This window comes from Aedes albopictus, chromosome 3 (assembly GCF_035046485.1).
Source record: "Aedes albopictus strain Foshan chromosome 3, AalbF5, whole genome shotgun sequence".
NCBI lineage: Eukaryota > Metazoa > Arthropoda > Insecta > Diptera > Culicidae > Aedes > Aedes albopictus.
Window position 1 is genome coordinate 422,208,781 of NC_085138.1, and position 25,000 is coordinate 422,233,780.

The 25,000-nt window shown below is 37.8% G+C and overlaps 2 long non-coding RNA genes across 2 annotated transcripts in view; one reads left to right on the forward strand and one right to left on the reverse strand.

Annotated features, from left to right (window-relative positions):
- The window catches only part of LOC115267951 (uncharacterized), a 104,676-nt gene extending 97,800 nt beyond the window's left edge, over positions 1 to 6,876 (forward strand). The window contains exons 2-3 of the long non-coding RNA XR_003898097.2: positions 4,234 to 4,466; positions 4,699 to 6,876. This is a non-coding gene — a long non-coding RNA (uncharacterized LOC115267951). The remainder of the gene's footprint in view (positions 1 to 4,233; positions 4,467 to 4,698) is intronic.
- Positions 1 to 25,000, reverse strand: part of LOC115267949 (uncharacterized) — a 407,801-nt gene that overhangs the window by 363,518 nt on the left and 19,283 nt on the right. The gene's annotated exons all lie outside the window — the stretch shown is intronic.

A 25,000-nucleotide genomic window follows, 5' to 3' on the forward strand; every position in this document is an offset into this window, starting at 1 on the left:
TACATTTCTCCAGGGAATCCTTCAGGAATTCACCCAGGAAAGAATCTTTCGGAATTCTCCCATGAATTCATCCCGAAATTTCTCTCAAAAATGCAACAGGAATTCCTCCAGGAAACTCTTCTCAAATTCTTCCAAACATTTTTCTTTGAATAAACTCTAGGATTTTTTAAATTCTTCTAAGGATCCTTCTGGAAATACGTTCATTGACATTTCTTTAGGATTTTGCTCTGACATTAGTTCATGCAATATATGGGTATATAATACCACCTTTAGAGAGATTCCAGCAAGGATGTACTCGGAACAATTAGACTGAAGGTTATTTCAAAATAATTATACAAAGAGGATGCCGCTACGAACGTTGTGTTTTCACCAAAAATAAAACAAAATCTGTATTTTACGTAATTTTGTGAAGATATTGTAGTTCTAATAGTTCCTCATTCTCGCAATCATTCTGCGAATGTATTCTTATGTACTTGATTATTTTCATGCAAAAAAGCAATAAGGTTGTCACGATCAATGCTGAGCTCGAACTTAAAATACATTTATCTTGCATTATACCAGTGGTTTTCAACCAGGGGGGAATTCCCCCATAGGGGAGAATTTCGTTCTTTCATGCGGGGAATTGCCAATTCAAGAATATTATCTTATGATTTTATCTAAAGAACAAAAAAAAACAATTTTCAACATTGAAAATTTTCAGTGTATCGTGAATCATCGTCGTCAAAATGTAGGTGTACACTCTCAGAAAATAATATGTAAATTTAAGTTCACTTGAATGCACATAAAAGGAGCGGCCCGTTTGACACTAATTTACGTCTTCTATCACAAATGAAGTCGAGCTAGCAACCGCTAGAGCTGAAGCGAGAGATAAAACATGTGTAAGTAAAACCCTGTATTTCACGTAATTTTTTGAAGATTTTGTAGTTTTCAAGAATCATACTTATCATGCGCATGTGATTGTTTAAAAAATAATACACAGGGGTGGTCGCGATGAATGTTGAGTTCCAACCACAAATACAAACTTCCTGTATTATACGTAAAATTGTGAAAACTGTGCAGTTTTTATGATTCATACTTCTCCCTATCGCTGTGGAAATGTATTCTTATGTATGTATGTGATTGTTTTGAAGCAATGAGAGACATGGATTGTTGTGACGGACGTGAAGTGTAAAAGTGAAAATACAAATTTTGTGGTTTTTTTTTTAGTTCCTAAGATTTACACATTTCACATTCGTTTTGAAAAAGTATTCTTATGCACATGCGATTGTTCTCAAGCAATAAAACACAGGGATTGTTACGGCAAATGTGAAATTCGAGCCGAATATACTTATTTTCTGTATTATACGTAATTTTGTGAAGATTTTGTATTTTTTTACGATTCACACTTCTCACTTTCGCGTTGAAAAGTATTCCTATGTACACGTGATTGTTTTCAAGCAATAAAACACTAGGGTTGCCGCGATGAATACAAAGTTCAAATCGAATATACAAATTTCCTGTATTATACGTGATTTTGTGAAAATGTTGTAGTTCCTAAGATACACACTATTCACAATCTTTCGGAAAAAGTTTTCTCATGATCACGTGATTGTTTTCAAGCAATAAAAGACTGGGGTTGTCGCGATGAATATAAAGTTCAAACGGAATATACAAATTTTCTGTATTGTACGTAGTTTTGTGAAGATTTTGTAGTTTTTATGATTCACACTTGTCCCCATTTATCTGTAAATGTATTCTTATGTACACGTGATTGTTTTCAAGCAATAAAACATGGGGATTGTCGCGATGGACGTAAAGTTCAAACTAAAAACACGAATTTCCTGTTGTTGCCGTAACTACTGCGTTACGTAGCAAGCTGATGAAGCTGGTGAACCAACCGACTTTTGATTTGAGAACCCCTGAATGTCCAACAAACATCAATGATTGATACTGCAATATAACTAGCTTCGCTCGAGAACTGCACGCAATAGTTTGTAGATAGCACGTATTGAATTCGATCCCCATTGTTCTGAATCCAGTCAGTTTAGGTCTCTTCGCATGCGCAGTAAGCAGAGAAGAAACCCCTGTAGTAAAAGGGCTTGTTTAATAAGTTGTTTTAGTTGGAACAGTAGCCGGGAAATCACCCAGATAATACAGAAATGTATGTACGTTATAAAATAGAGTTTGAATATGTATTATATTTGAAATAAATTTGCAGCTTTGAAGCTGCGTAGTTTAGCAACTCCAAGGACTGTGTTTTCACCGTGAAGTTACATCAACACCTGTATTATACGTGATTTTATGAAAATTTTGTAACTTCTAAGATTGGCACTTTTCACAATCATTTGAAAAAAGATTTCTCGTGTGCACGTGATTGGTTTCAAGCAATAAAACACAGGGGTTGTCGCGATGAATACAAAGTTCAAATCGAATATACAAATTTTCTGTATTATACGTAATTTTGTGAAGTTTTTATAGTCTTAAATAATGAGTATCTCCATATATTTCTTTGCAATAATTTTGCTTCATAATAATGGGCAATTCAACATTAAAATATGCGTGGAAACTAATTTACATTCGGAATGGCTTCAGAAAAACAGCATTTTTAAGGTACTTGCTCCGAGTTTTTGAGTACTCAAAAATAGAACTTTGGTCGAATCCATAATTTGAAAATTTTATACTCATCTAGAAAGCTGGGAAAATTCATAGCTTCAAAAATTTTGCAAATCGGATGGAAAACGGCTGAGTTATATCAAGTTGAAATTACCGTTCCCACTGTTTGGGAGGCATGGCAGTGGGAGTGTTAATGGCTGATGGTTTGTTTTCAGTCCTTCAGAAACCTTTTAGGCGATTCCGAAAAATCTCAATAACTTTGTGAAAATTGAACCAAATCGTGTCAAAATTTCACAGCACATAGTATAAATAAAATACTATCAAACGTATTTATCCAAATAAGGTTGTTAGATAAATAGTTTAATTAATGTAGCTTAGTGTATACAACAGTGACATGGGGAGACTTGATCCCTCGAGGATTACACACACATTATACATGTGAATAATAAAATTCTATTTGGAAGCCTCTATTTACTCGGAATTCTAGTATATTCAATGATAAAACGTGTCTGATGATTATCATTTTATTACACACCATTAAAAGGGGGATCAAGTCTCCCCATTTCCAAAATACGGCATATCCTTAACAATTTAAGGAAATCTTATAATTTCAAATACACCATATTCATCAAAAATGTAAGAAAACTTGAAAAGAAAATGAACAGGAAGCTTCTGGAGTCATTTTCCCTTTAAATTAAACATGTGCTCAAAAGGGGATCAATTGTGGCCCATTTTTGAAAAATACATCATAAGACATGCCTCCATAAAAACACAGTTTTGAAAACTTTAACAATAATTTAAAATCCTTCTGTTGTGTATGAACTTGCAATAGATGTTTACCTGCCATTCTGTACGAAAAATGAATCTAGTTTTGAGTTTTTTCTCAATGTTACAGGCAAATTTTGAAAAAGGGATCAAGTCTCCCCTATTGAGATAGGGGAAATTACCTATTCTCGGCCGTTTTGTTCTCTTCGTCTTTGGGGGTTTTTTGAAACCTATTGAACTCAGAGTTGGTCTCAAATCCTTCCCAACTAAGCTGAATTATATGGCCAAGTTTCAGGCAATTTGACTGACAAACCCCATGACGAAGAGAACAAACCTGCCGATAATACCCATTGTTACCCTATAATGTTTTAAAAATGTGTTCAAAAATCTTACAAGTTTTACTAAAAGTTCTATAACTTTCAGAAAACTTATTCGATCTCGCTCAAAATTTTACCAATAGAGCAGTAATATATGATTCATGATTGGTCAAAATTTCAGCAGTTTTGATTGACGTATAAAAATGTTATAAACATTTGATGGAAAAATTATTTTGGCAAAAAATTAGCTGTCCGGAGAATTGTTTGATACACTGTATTTCAGTGTGCATGTGAAATATGTTTTCTATCATCTGAAAAATATTATAAAATAAATAAACATTATCCATACTTCCACCAATATCAATAAAGTGAAACTGTCTCTCGCGACCCCCCTTTTAAAGGCCGGCGAACTGCCTGGAGGATTATTATTATTTATTTTCAATTCAAAATTTAGAAAGAGGGAAAAGCCCCCTTGAGTGATCCGCCTGGGGGATCGCGACCCACAGTATCTGAAACTATGCAGTAAATAATCGCTTCCTTTGTTTGCCCTTCTTTTCAGGACTTTGGTGGAAGAGTTCGTTGTGCCATATGTGTTTTCGAAAATAGACGAGTTTATCGAGTGGGAGCGCCAATGGTTACGTTCATGTGTTCGGGAATTAATTAACAATCCTTCTGTTTATTTGAGACAAGCTGTACACTACGCCAGCAAGCTGTTCCTAATGTGATCCATATCCATATCCTTTGGTTCCAGTTCCAGTTTGTCACACTAAAACCTACGACATACATGTACTGGTAAGTGAAATATTGCTCGGGGAAAAAAAATACCTAGATTAAGTTACCTATTACTTTTACCTAAGATGTTTAAAACGTGTAGAATGCGATGGATATCTTCAGTCGAGTCAAGCACAAGACACTGAAGACGACCTTACAGTTGAGGTCGAAATACGTTTCTGTCAAAGGATGCAAATTCTTAGTGGAATTCAAAGGATCAGTACTTAACGCGATTTTCTCTTTTTATTTACAGAAATTCCCCTAACAAGCCCAGGTTAATCATCATCAAAAAAACATCGTTAGAATTGGAAACATCAATACCTACTTGTTCTATAAAAATCTGGCAACTAACCGCACAACCACGAAGCCCAAAATGGGTAACACCGTTTGTATTACACATTCCGACTGTCCAGGGATTGGATTTCGTTGGGAGAATGATTTATTATTTGTGTTACAGGTTACACGTTGTTAATTTGGGCTGTTTTATTTGATCTTGCATTTGTAGTGTCTATGTGTCTATTTATTTGTAGTGTTCTATGTTTTTTATGCTTTATTTTATCGTGCATTTGTAGTGTTTTATTTATATTATTCGTAGCATATTGCCAACGTAAAGCACAATGCATTTGTAGAGATTTTTTGTTGCTTTCGACTGGGTTTTCTCGGTGATAGAAAACAATAGCAATCACCGTTAAAAAAAAAACAATCAAAACTAATCAATAAAGCAAACTGTGATCAAAACCAAATAATATTTGTAGAGTTTGGGTTTATTTTCTTCTGTGTCATTTTTTGACCCTTTGAAGCCGAAATTTTTCTAGGCTTTGTTATCGTGTTTTTTCTACGTTTTTCTGTACTTTTGGTGGCCAATAGCATAAAAAGCGGTAGAATATTATGCAGAAAATTTTTTTCTGGATATTCTAGGTCATCCAAACTAGTTCTTAAGTCTACGAATGTAATGGTAACTTCTTTCATTATACAAATCTACGATTTGTTATCTATCATGTCTACAGATTTTTCGATAATTCTTTCGTGGAGCCTTGCTGAAATCTGTCTTAAGATTAATTTAAAAAATCATTCAAGAGTTTCTAAAAAAAGGGATTCTTAAAGAAATTCTTTCAGGGGTTCATTTGGAAACTCCTCGTAGACATAATTTCACAAACTCTTCTAGGGATTCATTTAGACTTTAGAATGCTCTCCAGAGATTTTTTTCAAGATCTCCTTAAGAAAATCTTGCACGGGTATCTTCCAAAAATGTTGCTTGGGTTCCTTTAGAAAATACTTCAAGAATTCCTTTCAAAAAATCTTGCATAGTTTCGTCTATGAATTCCTTCAGAGCGGAGCGGACCTGGTGTGATGGTGTGAAATTCAATTAAAATACTTTTAAAACAAAATTCAGTTGAACAAAAAAAAACAGGAAAATTAAAGAAAAGATTTATACTTAATTTATGTTAGGAAACTTAACTGTCATTTCCAAGATTCTTGAAATGAGGAATTTGTTCGTACTTATAGCATAAGAAAAAAATATGGAAATTTTTGGGCGCCTCCAATTCAAATTCCTAAAAAAAACACGAATAACAAAACATTATAATAAAATTTAAAAAAAAATGGAAGAGGGAGCAATTGGGGGGAAATCCAACTTTGGAATAAAAAAGAATAACTACAAACTTTCGTGTGCAAATAATAAATGTTGCCAGTGTAAATAACAACGAAACAGCCTGCACTTGTGTTTTTATCCTCAGTCCGAAGTCCAAAACACGAACGCAGATGCCAGTATACGAAGCAGGAAGGACCCATACAGCTGAAACAATAAACGCTCGGCAATTAATCAAACCAACGCACTATGGGCCAGAAATAAAAATTTCGCGACGAACGTGTAACTAGTGGGCGATCCCTGCCCAGCACTGGCGAGACCCCCCTCCTTCAACTGCCTCAGGGTCGGCGTACGCGCTTGACTATCGCGGCCAAGGAAACACTTAAACACTTTACGATACACAAACCCACTTTATTTCAATTTTCGCACTACAGGTACCTTTATTTGACTACTTTTCCACCCACTTTCTTACTAGCTATCTCCTACCTCACTTTCCCTTCTTCTACGCAGTCTTCGGGGGCCCCTTCTTCTAGCTCCGCTACTTCACCTTCTCCTTCGGCCTTCCTTCGGTGTCCTCCTTTGCTGTCGCCTTTCGTTGGGTTGAACGGTCGTTCGATGCAGTCCGAGCCGTGACTTTTGGCGTGACGCGTAAACTCTAGGACACTTTCAAAATGGCCGCGGCTTGATATCCAGCTTTTTACGCTTTGATGAGGGGTGATGTAATTTTGACGGATGTTGCCGACAGCCCTTGCAGCATCACAGCAGCCAAAAATTTCAGTTCACTGCTCCAAAAATGTCAGAAATTTTCACCTGATGTTACCATTGTTACCATATTTGTTGTTAATCATAGGGTTCATTCAAATATTACGTAACGCAAAATTTGACAATTGTAGACCCCCTCCCTCCCCCCACGTAACAACTATTGTATGGGAAATTTTGAAATTTTGTATGAAGCGTAACGCATCGCTCGACCCCCTCCCTCCCCCCTTAGCGTTACGTAATATTTGAACGAACCCATAAAGCTTTTCCTTCCCGCACATTCGTTACTGATGTGAACAAAAGCCGTCGCATACATTATTTTATTCTGTTTGTCATCTGCAAGAAAGTTTATTTTTTGAAGAAATTGTGTGCCGGACCTCGTCTACTGGTCTAGCCCCTGGCGAATTCCTTGCGTTGTATGGTTCTGAGGGGCTTGACAGAAGACCTTAACGAGCGGGCTTTGGTGGTGCCCCTTGTGGGTTATCGGGACTTTCGCCGTGTTTACTCAGCCAACGTCATTGTGGCGGGGATCATCGTGGGTGTTCTTGGCTGGCCATGGGCTCCCTTCCGTTGCCACCGGATGGCCCGATGGACGAAGCTGCGGCAGGAATCTTCACGGTTGAGACAGAAATAGGTAAAAGGTTACCTACCTATTCTGTCTCTGGGTACTGCGTGCATAGCCTCACAATTTCTTGGGATTAATGGGGGCTTTGAATATTGTTTTTTTTTTTTTGCTTTATTTTAGAGACTTTCAGCCCTGAACTGGTTCGTCCTTTTGTGAGCAATGTTATTTATTTCCATCGGGTGCGTCAAAATTTAGAGGTGTTATTCGGTAACCGAACAAATATACAATTATAAAAAATCAACGACCAAACAGTCTCGAACCAAAAACCTCGTGATTGCCTACCTCGCATGCTGACCACTCAGCTATGGACCCAGTTGTTGAGGGCGGGAATAAAATGCACACAAAAAGCAGTTATAGTGTGATTACACTAGTTTACAAAATAAAACGAAAGTCGTGAACTCCTGTCAACGACCAAAATTTTTGAAGCATAACTTAGCGCTGATTTCGAAACCGTGCTTCAAAAAATTTAAAGTAGAACAGTTTTTGAGTTTTAGCTCAATATCGAGTTTTACAACTTTTTAAAATATGAAATTTAAAAAAATTCAAATATCTTGCGTTTTGTTCAACCAATTTTTAATCTTTTTCCATAAATTAAAAGGTGAATATAATACCATTCGATCATCTGAAAACAGATTTTGCATCAGATTGATGAAATTCAAGATATTGGCGAGTTATGGGGTCGATCTCCTTAAATTTTAGCAAAATTTCCAAAATTATATGAAGAAATCTATTTTTTTCAATAAGAAAAAAATAATTTAAAAATTCCTTTTCAACGTTTATTTGACATATCATATGTAGGTGAGTTACAGTTAAAAATTCAGCTCAATCGGAGCATTGATTACGGAGAATGAGATGTGTGAAGTGAGCGACTTTTCTTAAAAATAGAACAAAAATCGATTTCAAATCATCAACCTTGTATGGAAAGTCGAAAAAATTTCCGCTCTACTGTAATTTTTTTCCTTCGCGTTTTTGAACTCAGGGCATGATTCTACACCAAAAACAATCATCAGCTTACCGAGTTCAAAAATGCTGTAAACTAGTGTTATCAGCCTGCCAAACCTGATTATATTTGTTGTTATGGTAACAATGGTAATATGAGGTGAAAATTTTTGACATTTCTGGAGCAATGAACTGAAAATGTTGGCTGCTGTGATGCTGCAAGGGCTGTCGGCAAGATCCGTCAAAAATGCATCACCCCTCATCAAAGCGTAAAAAGCTGGATAGGGACTTGATTGCTCGGGTCTTTTTGGGCACTCACAGGTAAGTACTGGGGCTGTTTTAAACTATAGCACAGGTAAGTACTAGGCTTTCAAAACTTAAGCCCAGGGGTCCTATAGGGCTCTGCACGAAGTTGTATCCTTCTCTTTCACTCTTATTGAAATTTTGTAAACAACAAGGCCAAGAAACGTCAAATCCCATACAAAATCAAAACACTGCAGTGCTCTATAGGGGGGGATTTTGGCGGTTAATGATGGGCTTGGTCGGAATTAATGTCGGTTTTGGGTTACCTGGATGCTTTTTCCTAATCGCTTCTTCCACTTGACTTATGTGACAAAATCAATTTCACGAACTTATTTTAAGAATCGTTTTAATTTTTGGCTTTTGCTTGGTTAGCTCACGTCTTGCTTTCTCGAGATTAGCAACGTTATTGCTGGATTAGCGATGGCGGTTCATCTTCCAAGCCTCCGACCGTGCTGTAATCCGCCCATCATTTTCGCCCCATCATGGCCGCCCAACATGTCCTTCTGCGACGCCTGGTGGTGAGTAGCGGAACTATTTGCTACGTTACATCACAGTGGGTGTTGGGTAGTGTCCAGATGGAATATTTAAGCACTTCCTTGGATATATTTTACACAACAACGATACACAAAATCACGACAATCTCACAAATCTTGGACACTTCACACACCACTGGTTACAAACGTCAAAAAAATTGTTTTTCTATGATCAATCAATTTTCATATATGTTTGATTTTATATCGACTGATTTTTTCGATTTGTAACGAAGTTTTATCGTTTTTGCCTTTCTCGTACACTAAGTGTAATGGAAAGGCTTTATGTTCACTCCAAAAATGGCTTTTTGATAGAAGGCCCGGAGGGTCGAGTCATATATACAAATCGACGAATTGAGGTGATGTCTGTGTGTATGTATGTGTCTATGTGTATGTGTGTAAATATGTCTGTATGGGGCAGTTCATAAACCACGTAGACCAAAATTTGATCATCTCAGATCCCCCCTCCGCCCTCGTAGACTTTTTTCCATACAAAAATATCAAAATTTGTATGGAGCGTAGACTTTGGCCAGACACCCCCCCTCCCCCTCCCCCCAAAAAGTCTACGTGGTTTATGAACGGCCCCTATGTGTGTGGACAAAAAAACTCACATCACTTTTTGGCAGCACCGATTTTAATGACCGACGGTTCATTCGACGCGTAATCTGGTCCTATTGTTTCCTATTGAATATGGTTCGGATCGGTCCAGCCGTTCCGGTGTTATGGCCCTTTAGGTGTTCTGGACCAGTCCCCCTGGAAGGGGCCAGACATGAAAATGCAACGAACCCATGCATGCGACACATCAAACCACGGCATTTTCGATTATCTGATGAACGGTAAGCAGGAAAATAGTCTAAGACCATATCTGAACCAGTAGTGTTCCGGAACCGGTTCCGGATGTCCTGCCGGAAGTGGCCAAATATAATAGTGAACCAAACTCATGCATGCGACATATGAAACAGCGGCATTTTCGTTAACCTGATGAACGGTTAGCAGGAAAAAGTTTTAGACCATATCTGAACCGGTAGTGTTCCGGAACCGTTTCCGAATGTCTCGACGGAACCTAAGTAACAATTTCATTACTCGTTGGTTTTCTTTGATTTTTATTAGGGTTTTATTACAGCAACACGGTGTGTCAAAAACCGTTATTAACAAATAAAAATGTCCACCAGTTTGGCACCCGTCATTCGAAAGATATACTATCCTAGTATCTACTCTGGAAATTTGAAAATCTTTCATCGAGGGAAATTGAAGTTTTTGTCATTTGAGCATATTGCGTTATTTCTATAGGATTTTCTTATATGAGTAAATATGCACATATCGTAGTTCTATGGCCATTTATAATTTCAACCCAAATAAACATAAGTTTTTCGAATACTATCCAACGTGTATGATATTTAGGCAAAGTTTCTGCAAATTTGACAACATTTTGTTAAATTCCTTCCTTTGAGATTCCTCTCAAGTTACAGTTGTTTGAATAATTTACTCTATTTCCCTAAATTTTACTTATAATCGCTATAATCCAATTATTTCCATGCGACTATCAAACCCGTATATGTCATCAGAGCAAAAATGTTATCCTTTTCAGAATTAAGTGTTTAATATGCTTGATTTTTGATAAGTTGCAACCATTCTATTGATGGGTTTGATAAACACAATGGTATGGGAGCTTAAGACGTTTGTAAAATAAATTTAAAAAGTGTATCTTTCGAGTACCTTCTTACGCGCTGGATCTGAGCTATGCAACGACAGGAATTTCATCAATGATGAGAAATCCTTGCGTACGTTTATATACGTACGTTATGTATAAATAAGTGAGTTTTTATAAAGTCTAATAGATTTATTATGTGTTATTATTGTGATTTATTATGTGTTATTAAATTGTACTTGAAATGCTATGTAAATGTACAGTTTCTAATGATCGGATGTTTAAAAGAAGTATTATATTCCGTTTACTGCACAAAAAGTTAACTTTGAATTAGATACGACAAGAAGCACAATAGTTAATTATTTTGAAGTATAGGAAAATTAATATAAATTGTTTATGTAATTTTCAACCTGAATGTCAAACACAGGATTATATGTATTGTTCCATATTATTAGTCTGGGACACGGATATATGGGAAAAAATGGTAAAACTCTCGTTCCTGTATACTTTTTAGTGCCATTTTGCCCTCATATCAACTGTGCAAAATTTCAGCTCAATCAAAGAAACTATATTTTAGCGCCCGTCTTTTTTAAATTTTCATACTATTTAGTTTGAGAAGAATTTACTTCTTCAAAGAAAATCGCCCCTTGATCCCTAAAAATGAATGATGTGATCTCTGAAGAAAACTTCACGTGACTTCAGACCTCCGAAAACCGCAAAGCGATGTTCGTAAAAAAAAAACATAAAGCCTTACCCGATCAATAAAATGACGATATATTATTATTTATTGTTAATCCTTACATGATAAACGGCGTTGCCATGCTATTCGGTTTTCTGTCAATATCTTTTTCCACATGCCTTAGATCGATTTGCGGTGTTCAGAGGGTTGATTCCTCGTCAAATTTCCTACAGAAATCATTCATCCAACTAATTTTTAGGGATTAAGGGGCCAGCTGTGGCGATTTTTTTTTGAAAAGGTGATTTTTCCCATAGTAAATTGTATGAAAACTTAAAACGGCTGGCGCTAAAATATAATTTCTCCGATTGTCCTAAAATTTTGCACAGTTTATATGGGGCCAAAATGGAACTCAAAAAGTGTGCAGGAGTGAAATGTCTATTTCTACCCATGCTAATATATATTGTTGTTGTTACAATTTCAAACATCTCATGGCAGTTGTTTAAGGGTGTAAATATGAGAATCTCATAATCTCACTCAATTTTTGATAAATTGGAGTTGATATCCAATACCATAAGCTATAACTCCAATTATCTGATGGAATATTTTTTTTAAGATCGGTTAACCATGTTAAAGACACATTTTTACTCTTTTATAATAGACTAGAAAATATTTTAAACATATGGTAGATTTTCTTCCTAACACTTTTTCAAATTATTTTATAAATGTCTTAAACTCTTAAGCCAGCGTGACTATCAAACCCAGCAATATAATGGTTTAAAATTTATCGCATATATGCCCAACAATCACGTATATTCAATATAAAATGCAAAAAAAATGTGTTGATGACGTATACGGGTTTGAAACTTATATGTAAGTAACTGAATTATAGGTAACACATTAGGGAAATATGTTGGGATATCAGAGTAAACTATTCAAATTACTGTAACTTGTGATTCCTCTAACAAAATGTTGTCAAATTTGCAGAAACTATGCTTGGATATCATACATGTTGATAAGTATTTGAAAAACTAATGTACATATATTTATTGAAATCATAAATAGCCGTAGAACAACGATATGTGCATATTTACTCATATATGAAAATTCTATAGAAATAACGCAATATGCTCAAATGGCAAAAACTTCAATTTCCCTCGATGAAAGTTTTTCAAATTTTCAGAGCAGATACTAGGATAGTATATCTTTCGAATGACGGGTGCCAAATTGGTGGACATTTTTATTTGATAATAACGGTTTTTGGCACACCGTGAGCAATAATTAAAACTCGCAGTTTTATGACTGCTTTTATGAAAACCATTGATAAAATGTTTTATAGTATACTTGAAGATATCCATAAAGACAGATTTTAAGAGTAAATAAAACCCTCCGATATGTAAACCTTCTAGCAATCATTATTACCACTATAAAACTGTTAAAACTCTCAACAGATGGCGATTCTTTCGATTAGTAACGACATCTGTTGGTGGAAAAGCAGAACTACGACATTTCTAGGTTTATTGCGGTCATCATAAAAGTAAACTTGCTTTCGTTTTATTTTCGCTAATTATGGTTGTCGCCATATTGAAGAATTAGCTAACGTGAATAGAAGTGGCGGTAGCAGTTCCCTCAACTGGCTAAGAATATCACTACGGATTGCCTAATCCGGTGGTAAAAGTCCACCAAACAAGCGACCCCTAATTCATGGTGTTAAGCGTACCGTGCCTAGGAATGAATGGTTAGGGGGGTCTTATAAATACTTAACCGTGAACGGAGCCTGTGGAGTACCAGGGCACCCTCCACAGTATGTTGCCCTTACTGTGTTAAACGGAGCAATGACGCAGTGGACCTTATTTGTCTCCGGGATAATCGGCCACTTTTCTTACGTCTCAATTCCGAGGCCTAATAAAAGTGGGTAAATGAATTTTTTTTTATGACAGGAATTAAGTTCGTACAGGTAAACCTTCATCACGCAAAAGGTGCTTCTGCTGTGTTGAGTAGAAGGTTTAAAAAAGAAGGACTGGAAGTGGCGCTTATTCAAAAGCCATGGTCCAATAAACGAAAGATTCTTGGAGTTCTGACACAAGATAGTAAACTATTTTATGATGAGCAACAAGATTCACCCAGAACCGCTGTCTTAGTACGCAAAACGTTAAAATGCTATCCTATTACAGAGTTTATCAGAAAAGACATTGTTGCGATCATGATAGAGGTACCAACCACTAGGGGTAAAACTGAGATCGCTGTGGCTTCAGCTTACTTTCCTGGTGATGTTCCTGAGGCACCTCCTCCTGAGATCGCATCATTTGTCCAATTCTGTAAAGAAAACAACAAATCGTTTATCATTGGCTGTGACGCCAATGCACATCACACAGTTTGGGGTAGTACGGATATTAACAGTCGAGGTGAGTCACTATTAGAGTATCTGTCTTCGAACAATACAGACATTTGCAATAATGGTGATAAACCTACTTTCTCAAATGTAATCAGACAAGAGGTCTTGGATCTAACACTGTGCAATGCTGCAATCTTTGACAAGATCACAAACTGGCACGTGTCAGATGAGATTTCTCTATCTGATCATAAACACATAATCTTCAATTGGAGTGGTGGAGATTATTCTAGAACCGCATTTAGAAATCCCAGGAGGACAAACTGGGATCAATATGTAGAATTGTTGAATACGCATTCATTTACAATGGGAGAAACTATTGATTCAACCCAAAAGTTAGAATCATTTTCTCAAAGGGTAAATGAAAGTATCATCAATTCCTTTAACAGAAGTTATCCCACCATACAATCGTCTTCTACTAGAGACGTGCCATGGTGGAACTTTAAACTGGATCGCCTTAGAAAATTTTCTCGTAAATTGTTCAATAGAGCGAAACAAACGGGAGATTGGACTCAGTACAGGAAAGCCCTGACTGATTACAACAACGAAATACGAAAATCGAAAAGAAAATCTTGGATGCTGACATGTGAAAACATAAACAGCACTCCTGTAGTTGCAAGACTACAGAAAACGCTTGCAAAAGATCATTCAAATGAATTGGGAAACCTGAAGCGCAACGATGGAGCTTTTACCAAAACTCCTCGTGCAACTTTGGATATAATGATGGAAACCCATTTTCCAGGTTCGGTTCTAAATGTGGATTCCAATGATACTATATCTCTGGAAGGTGAAGGATGTCCTAGTATAAACTCATCGGAGTTAACTAGTACAATAAACACCGCCTCAGATTTAGCTGATGAAATCTTCACGAAGGCCAGAGTGGAAAATGCAATTAGATCATTTCAGCCTTTTAAATCTGCAGGAGTTGATGGAATATTTCCAGCACTGATTCAAAATGGAGAAGCGGTGTTGGTTCCACCACTAATTGAGATGTTCAAGGCTAGTTTAACCCTCTAATACCCAAATTTTTGATTTTGATCAAAATATCATTTTTCGTCATCTAAAATCGATTTAAACATGTTTTGGAAGATGACTCTTTTTAATTCTCGATTTCGTGAATTTCAGTTTTTGATTTTTCTAGTTTTTATTTTTAAACATCCCCACACTTTTATATTTTTCCTGGAATCCTATTTGGAGTACGGATTTTTTGGGATGAAAACATTTTGAGATTTTATGATTATTGTTGAAATATTTTTATTTTTATTATTTCTCATATAAAATTTTATTTTCCGTGTAATTTTAGGGAAAATAATTTTAGAGTGTATTCGATCCCCTTAAACTATTGAACAAGGATAGAATGGTCTGGGAAAAAATAAAATATGTTAATTGTAGCGATTCAATACAAAATAAACAATGACTTCTAAAAGGTGACCAAAACATCATTTTTCAATGATTTAAAAAAAATGTAAATACGCTTTAAAATACACCAAAAACCATTTTGAGATATACAAAACAGTCCTAAATATCAACCAAAAATATAAAAATTTTGATTTCTCACGAAACAAAAATTACAAAAATGCTCAAACTATACCCCGTCTAAAGGCAGGGTTGGGTATTAGAGGGTTAAGATTGAATTACGTTCCATCAAAATGGAGACTTGTAAAAGTTATCTTTATACCAAAAAAGGGGAAGCGAGACAAGACGCATCCCAAAGCATACAGGCCAATTAGTCTTTCTTCAGTTTTGTTGAAGACTATGGAAAAGGTTTTGAAGGATTTTATCAATTCTTCTTACATAAAAGACCATCCCCTATCTGACTTCCAGTTTGCTTATCAATCTGGTAAGTCAACGGTTACGGCACTTCATTCGCTAGTAACAAAGGTGGAAAAAACGTTTTCAGCAAAAGAAATAGCTCTATGCGCCTTTTTAGACATAGAAGGAGCATTTGATAATGCCTCCTATTCATCTATGAAGCGTGCCATGTGTGGTGACGAGTGTCTTATCCGTTCTTCGTATACATGCACCTGCATTGTGACGCGACCGGCGCGGCATTGGCTCTGTTGAGCAGTACCCGAATAGTTAGTTTTATTACACACTTTCGTGCTTACCAGACGCGGTTCCCACAAGTGGCGACGAGGATAAAAAATAGTTTTTCGCGGTATGAGAAGTGAAAATGATGATTCAATAACAGAAAAAAAACATAAGCGGAATGTGACAGAAATTGCCGTACGAATGTGAATTACGAAGCGAAGAAATTACTGCTCTGAAAAGTTATGAAAAAAAAATGAAACGAAACGTGTGATGGCGTGTGTGGCATACCAGTTTAGTACCCTATGCGCAGAGATGCGAATCGTCAGCATTCGCGCATCATCGAACCCCGCGACCCAACCGCGACAACAATATTCGCGCTCCATCAGACATCGCGACTTCGCGACGTCGCGACGCGCACGTCGTCGGAACACTCGAGCCGGTCGGTCAGGAGAGACCGCGCCGCTGACGATCGCGCTTTTTCGCATCGCAGCAACCGGGCAGCAAGCACGTGTCATCCAAAACAGGCTGGAGGCAATTTTGCGGCAATCGGCCGAATCTGTAGTGCGGAAATTTACAGCGTGGTTGACGCTGCTATGCTGCTATCCTGCATGCAGCCGGTGACCTTGATTGTTCTCGCGTGCGGAAGAACAAAGAAGATTCAGCTAGTGGTTATTGTGTTGAGTTGCTGAGCCGTTGAAAGGGTTCGCAAAACAAAAGTGAAACGAAATGAAACGCGTGTGCAGAAGTGTGATCAATGTTTAAAGATCAATGCGTTCTTTAGTATGGTGATTGCCGGTGGCTTTGTGTGGGCTCTTTATTTCTGAATTGCACTCTAATGACCACTGATAAGAGGTGGCATAGGATTTACAAATGATTATTTTCAGCGTAAGCCTACACATAAGGTATGTAATTTGTTGATTTATTATAGTTCTACAGGATATGCTTCAGGTATGCAAAGTTTGAAACCAGATTGGACCGGATTATTCATAACAGAAGAAAAAATGAAACGAGAAGAAAAAAAATGCTTAAAGTATGTGATTTAATTCACTGAAAGTAGTGATCCTGTGAATGAATTCACTTAATACATTGAATGTACTAGGAGTTCAGTAATCCTCTGAGCTGGCATCATCGTATTCTACTATGTTTTGGCGACTTCTCATTGCTGGGGTTGTATTTAGTACTGTTTTCCTAGGTATCGCTAAAATTCATTTCATATTTCAAGAGCACGGTTTCAGATCAGGTAGAGAATTGAAGGATGATGGAGGCACGGGGCAGACGTCGGAGAGGACGTGCAGTTTATTCATTGTCAAAACTTGTACAGAAAATGACATAATCTCGAAAACGTTTATAAAAAAAAACTGAATTATTTGTGTTTTTCAATTCGTGAAAAATCAGCTTGTGTGCACTTGTAATCAAAACAGTTTGATAATAAAAAATCGAATATCGAAATACAAGACTTAATAGAAAGAATCTCAGGTGCGCCGTGTACGGACTCTGTCATATTCTTTTCAGGTTGGGATAGACCGATATCACATCGGGTGGATTGACGCAACAAATGCTCTTTGCCGATGATTAGAATTTGATTCAGTGGTCTAGGTTCATATTTTCGAGTATGTTCCAAATCCAGTGATCGTGAAGAATATTGGAACTTAGTTGTGAAAGCATCAATCTTTCTCAGCAATGTTGCGCATCTTTTACCCAACATTGATGACAGTTGTTAAATTCTGGCGTTCTCCATATAGAGCATGTTTCCGATGATTGCGTAGTGTTGTCATCATTCCAAGTCTTCTGCTGATTATAAAAGGTTCCTCTGCGATTGAATCAAAACAATATTGTAGGCTGAAAAAACATGTGAAGTCACACCCTGACTACCTGTTGACTTTGTTTACACTAGCATTCATTTCAACCGCAATGAACAAAGGGAAGATAAGTGGATCATCTTGTTTTAGTTCTTTATACAGGTTTTCATGATTTATTCCGTAGCTCTGCTTTCGGTATGGTATTTACAGCATTTGTAAATGGTTTGCTGCACGACACAGTTTTCGTCCGTTTGTGTGATTAAATTCACTATTAAGGCATGGAGGCCTCTGTGCGAAAATTCATCGAAAAAGCAAAAAGAGTATTGTGATTGGTAGGGCCCATATAGCCGAGGCGGTAAACGCACGGGTATTCAACATGATCATGCTGAGGGTGACGGGTTCGATTCCCGGTCGGTCCAGGATCTTTTCGTAAAGGAAATTTCCTTGACTTCCTTGGGCATAGAGTATCTTCGTGCCTGCCACACGATATACGCATGCAAAATGGTCATTGGCAGAGGAAGCTCTCAGTTAATAACTGTGGAAGTGCTCATAGAACACTAGCTGAGAAGCAGGCTTTGTCCCAGTGAGGACGTAACGCCAAAAAGAGGAGAGGAGTATTGTGATTGGATTCACTTGGAGAGCACAGAGAGAAATGTACATGGAACAGGTTCTCATTGAAGTGTGATTGAATTCACTTGAAGTGCATGATGATCCCTGTGGGCAAGTCAATCGAAAGTACATGGAGAGTATTGTGATTAGATTCACTTGGAAAGCACTGAGAGAAATGTGATTAAATTCACTAATGAAGTTGTGGAAGGAAAATTATTGAACCACTGAAAGAAATGTGATGAAATAAGTTTAGACTCTCTAAAGCGTAGTGTGATTTGATTCACTTGAAAGCTAGAGAAGGTGTGATTCAATTCACTAGGAGTGATGGAATGCAAAAGATTGTACCACTAAGAGAGCGTGGAATCAACTGTGATTAAATTCACTGACTGACTGACTAAGAGCATAAAACGTTGTGATTAAATTCACTAACACACGATTGGCGTAATAAAAAAAAATAGATAGACGATATAGGCACGAGAGTTTTGATGTTGATTTTATTCCTTTAGAATGTATAACATTCTTGATTAAACCACCACGATAAACTTAACCATAATAATCGATACATCTGAACGGTATGGAAATATGCCATTGGTCAGTTGATCCTTCCGATTAACACCTTTCGTTTTAGACTTAAGCTGGTTCATTTCCGCGTCAATAACATTACGATCTTGCATTGTTTTGTAAATTGTAAAGTCCAGTGGACTTAGATTTGTATTGCCAACCCGTTCGTGTTCAAACTTCGTAGCGATCAGACGTACAAAGTGAGCGCTCTTCTACATATACAGTGTTTTTTCAAGGACAACCTAAACAATTAAGTGTTGTTGGAATAAAGTGAACAAAGGAATACGAACGAAAAAATGGCGGATGTGGAGCTCAGAAAAAACTCAGTGAGACTGCGTTTCGAACGAGGAGACCCAGAACCGACAGACGCGGACATTTTTTGTTTCATGAAGGATAAAATGGCGTTGAAATGTGATACTTTGCTTTCGATGTACAAGGAGAAGAACGAGATGTCGGTGATCATAAAATTCAAGAAGGAGGAAGATGCACAACGAACACTGATGAGGCTCCCAAATGTCATGGAGTTTCATTACAATAAGTATCAGAGTGCCAATGTTAAACTGTCTATGGCAAACGCCATCATGCGATACGTTCGGTTATTCAACCTAACACCCGAGGTGGAAGATCACGAGATTCAGAAGGTCATGGCGAAATATGGGAAAGTTGTCCGAATGGTAAGGGAGAAATACGCGGAGGAGACGGGGTTTCCAATCTGGACGTCGGTGAGAGGAGTGTATATGGAGCTGAAGGATGACGTTGAAATACCTGGCACGGTGCTCATCAGAAATTTGCGAGCGCGGATTTTCTACGACGGGTTGGTCAACAAGTGCTATTAGTGCGGTAGTACCGATCATTTGAAAGCAGACTGTCCACAACGGAAAACGGTGAACGATCGTCTGAAGGCATCTGGACCTTCAAGCTACAGCGACGTACTAGCAGGAGGACGATGGGTGAGGAAACGGGAGCCAACACACGCAACCGATAGTTCTGGCAGAACAGCAACGGGGTCTGGAGAAAATAGCGTACCACTACAGTTCACGTCTCTGCCAGTAACTAGTACAAGCAGCCAGGCGTTACCATTAGCAGAAACACAAATAACAGCGAAAGAAGTAGACCAGCCCAAACCTAGCAGCGGTTCGATGACGCTCTCCCAGTGTCAAGCAATGGAGAGCGAGAAGAGAAACAGCGTGGACAACGGCGGAAACACAAACCCAGTCACGAGCGGAGCACCATGCGTCTCCAGCACACCCTCAAGCAAGGGGGAGCGACACGACGATATTATGCGACGGTCAGAGAGCGAAACACCAAGCGTTTCCAACACTGACGCAAGCGAGCAATGGAAGGTGAAAACAAAACGTGGGAGGAAGCAGGCAGCGAAGGGGAAAGAGAGAAGAGAGTCCGAGTCAGAGCACTCAACAACGGAGTCAGACCATCAAATGGACAACAGCGCGACACAAGGTCGCGGCGCAAAGGGGGTAACGACGAGGAATAAGTCAAAACAACAAAAACGATGCAAGGTAGGTGAGATTCCTGATCAGTGTCGAAAAAAAACAGCACAATGATGTTCAATTTGTGCGAAAACGAACACAAATAAACAAACACAGTTACCCATAGACACGAGGCCGATTACGAACATGACAAAGAAGAGACGAGACAATGAAAGCGGCGTCTTGTGGTGTCATCCACTGTAGTTGAAGTTCAGTTCAGCTGAACTTCAGCTCGATGATTTCGAATATGAATATTTCAATTTGGAATTGATTTATTATGGTTTTAGGCATGCAAATACCGATATCTTACCTTAATTGAATGCATTATAGTAACTTTTGATGAGTGCTGCAAAACAACTGCATTTTTTGCTTCTGCATCGTGCTCAATTAAAACGAATCAGTTGAAATTGAAAATACTGACTTTGAGTATCAGTAGGTGGTTGAAGTTCAGCAGACAGCGGTCAAAAGAATTTCGAAAGCATACATTTCTGAGAATGCCGCTCGGGTTGTCAAGACGACTATCAAAACAAAAACAAATCAACGACGCTGGCGCAGCTGGGCGTCGGTGCAGACGAACGTAATTTGACAATTTCCGTCACTGTCCTGATACACCGACCGCCTCACAGGTCAACGAAAGCAGCAGCCAGTTTGAAATGTTTGAGTAGAGATAGATAATCAAAAGAAACCTCAGAAATGAATTTTGTTATGAATATTGGTACAGGTCGGACTCGATTATCCGGAGACTCGATTATCCGGAGACTCGATTATCCGGGGTTCGATTATCCGGAATTTTAGACTCGATTATCCGGAGTATTTTTTATTGAGATTTTTTTTGATCTTTAATGCAGAAATTAAAAATCGTTTGATATTATAATACTGTGCTGACCCGATTTTGGGAGGCCTCGATTGCGTTTTCTCCAGATATTATCGATTTTCTGAACCGATTGTGTTAGCTTTTTTTAACAAGAAAAAGTGTTTTACATTCGGCATAACGTTTTGCAATCAATCAATATATCAGTTAATATATTTTGGAATCATGTACAAATTACGTAACAAACAAATCTCTCGTTATATTTGAAAAGGGCCAAACCATTTAAAGACACAGACACCACAGACAAACAGACGTAACTCTTAGAGGAAATTCATCAAAAACATTTGCCCGGTGACATTTTCATGAGCACACTGCCACCTGTTGGTAGAACCGCGCGCGACACTGTCGGCCATGATGGATTTCGATTTGACGTTTTGCTGACACGCACACTACTACACAAATTGCCTGCAATTTTCTTTTGCATCATTCAGCAATGTGTACACTGGCAAACGTCAAAGCGATCGAACACTAGCGGCTCTGGTGGAACGATTGCGCAAATCAAATGAAATTTGGATTGATCGTTAAATGCATATGCCAAGCCGTTTTGAAGAGTGTTACGTCTGTTTGTCTGTGCAGACACGTTTAATGCTTCCAGTGAGCTATTTGCTCTTTGAAGGAAACACGACACTAGACAACGGACTAGCATGCAACGCCCAGTGGCACAGCCGAAAACTTTTCCTGACAGCTGCGGCGGAAATCGAACCCGCGATCCTTAGCACGATGCGACTAAAGGCTTGGTGACCTTAGCCGCACGACCACGAAGCCACAATTTAAAGTTTCGTTTCAGCGAAAAAAATGCTAACTATGCCACTGTTTTCAAAATATAGTTTACGGTAACAGACGTCAATCCAGGATTTTCCCAAACAATGCCTGTAGAGATGCCTTCGGATATTACTGCTGGGATTCCTCTAGAATTTCCATGGAAAAATCCTCCAGAGATTTTTTTAATGATGAATTCCCGATACAAACATCCAGCAGTTGAAAGCATTCAAATAAGATGACCCAGACAACCAGTCATCGTATAAGATGTGGTATAAGATGATAAAGTGGAGGCCATATGCGTGCATGCCTTCATTTAGGCCCATGTAAAATGTACGCATATCGCCTCCACTTTAATTATACAACATCTTATACGATGACTGGTTGACTGGGGATGAATTCCTCTTGGTATCAATTGGTATTCCTCCAAGAATTCCGTATGGAATCCTTCAGTCCGCCTGGAATTTCTTTAGGAATCACTACTGCAAATTCTTCCTTGCCTTTCTTTACCTACAATACCACCAGGGTTTTCTCTATAAATTGCCTAAGAATTATTCTTGAGAATCTTGGAAAGATTTCTCCAAGGATTTTTCTAGTTTCCTCTAGAATTTTCTGTTAGTGGCGCATAAGAAGTCCTTTAGGGAGGAAGTCCCAAAAGTACTGCTGGAGTTTCTCCACGGATTATCCAGGTGCTCCTTTTCCTTGTATTTCTGCATAGTTTCTTCTATATATTCCTCTGGATATTTTTAGGGATTTCTCCAGGATCTCCCATATACGCGAGCAGGAGAGAATAGGTGTAGAATATTAAACTGAAATATGCAAAATGTAAATCAATAAATGGTGCGTGTTCTATAATTCACTAAAACCTCAAGCAATCATCTATACCAAACCAATAACTCGTTGAGGTATTTTTGTCGATGACTCAATACCTTGATATCTAATTCGTTCCTGCTCAGGTATAGACCTTCAGGATGTTGTCCATGGATTCCTCTGGGGATTTTTCAAGAAATTTTTACAGAAACCTTCTATGAAATTCAGAAACTTTTTTCAAACTTCTCTAAAGATTCCTCCAGTGATTTTACCAGGGGCCAATCAAGGCATTCTTTTAAAGATTTCCACAAGGATTCCTTTAGCAAGATTGTGGTCGTTTTTGTACTAAGCGTGTTTTGGCGGAATTGACATCACCGCTCTCAGTACCACGTGTGTATCATAGACTTAGCGCAGAAGCTCTGAGTCAGAATATTTTGTAATATAACCCGGAAAGGCAACGAAAACGGATCCACTCGTTGATCTGAAATGGGAAATGTTTTTTGTGATGTTTATTTTTATTTGCCGCTCAATTATGAATCATGATTCAAGTTGTCTACACCTGTTCCACTTCACCTATAAAAATGTTTTGATTTTGAATTTTGGCTTTGTTTGACGTACAGATTCAGAATATCGAATTATCTCAACATCGTCGAAGAAGCTCTGAGAAGACTGTGTTGCAGTAGGCATATCATGCCAACAAAAATTAGAAGATAAAATTGTTCCGCTATAAATAGCAAAAGTAGATACATTTCTAATAGTACAGCCCTATTCATTACATTTTTTTCCCGTTCATCAAAACTGACAAAAATTAACATCAACCACATCCCTTCACAATTCCCCTTTAACTGTATTGTTTCCTTTGATAGCATCAGAACCTTTTTTTGGAGTTCAAAATTCACAAAAAAAACTATGTCGATTTTGTCAGTCTAAAATACAATCAAGGTCCCACTGTATACAATATTCTAAAGGAACGCCTATAATTTACGTCACGCTTTACGAGGAGAAGAGGAATTCAACATTGTGTGATGACCAATACGAAAACTTCAGGGGTCTCATTAAAGCAGTATGACTAGGAGGGAAGAAAAAATAAAAAAAAATGTTTTACGTAATTTATGGACGTTCCCTAATTTAAATTTCTGGCTACGTAAGAGCTTCATACACATAAAATAACAAAAACATATACTTTTTAAATTAAAATTTAATATTTTTTTCGTGATTCGATTATCCGGAGAATTCGATTATCCGGAGTGAAATAAAAATCAATACTCCGGATAATCGAGTCCGACCTGTAGTATTAACCTGAACAGCAGCACAACAATTGTTAACAGATACTTGTTACGCGATTTTATTTTCAATAATGACCTCGATGTAGTATTCCTACAGGAAGTATGCTACACAAATTTTTCTTTTGTTTCATCTTATATTCCGTATGTTAATGTTAGTGAGCATGGTTCTGGAACTGCCATTTTGATAAGAAATACGTTTGACGTTGGACAGCCGTTGCTAAGCTTGGACGGACGAATATCCTCCGTAGTAATAAACGGGATAAATTTTGTGAATATTTATGCTTTTTCAGGATCAAACCGTAGACGGGAACGTGAACAATTGTTCGCAAATGATCTTGCCCCACATCTCGGCAAGGCGGACATATCTGCTAGCGTTATAGGTGGAGACTTCAATTGTATCGTGGATGGGAGTGATTGCGTAGGAGAGAACAAAAATTATAGCCCGGGACTTAACAATTTGGTGCAGTCATTCATCTGGAAAGATGTAGCCTCGGTTCTTAACAAGCGTAACTTTACTTTTCATCGTGGGTCTTCTGCTTCTAGACTTGATAGATTTTATGTTTCCTCGTGTATCATGAATAACATTTCGAATTTCAGTTCTAGCCCTGTGGCGTTTTCAGACCATTGCGGAATTGTCATGAAAATGAGAGTCGACCAATCCGCGATTATTTCGAAAGGTAGAGGGTACTGGAAAATTAACAGCACTATTCTTATGGATGACAACACAGCGCGCGATTTTGAAAACAATTACGAAATTTGGAAAAATAGAACACAATATTCATCAAATAAATGCATATGGTGGAATGATATACTCAAAAGCAAATGTAAACAGTTTTATAGAACGAAAAGTTGGGAATTGAACAGTAGAATATTTGCAGAAAA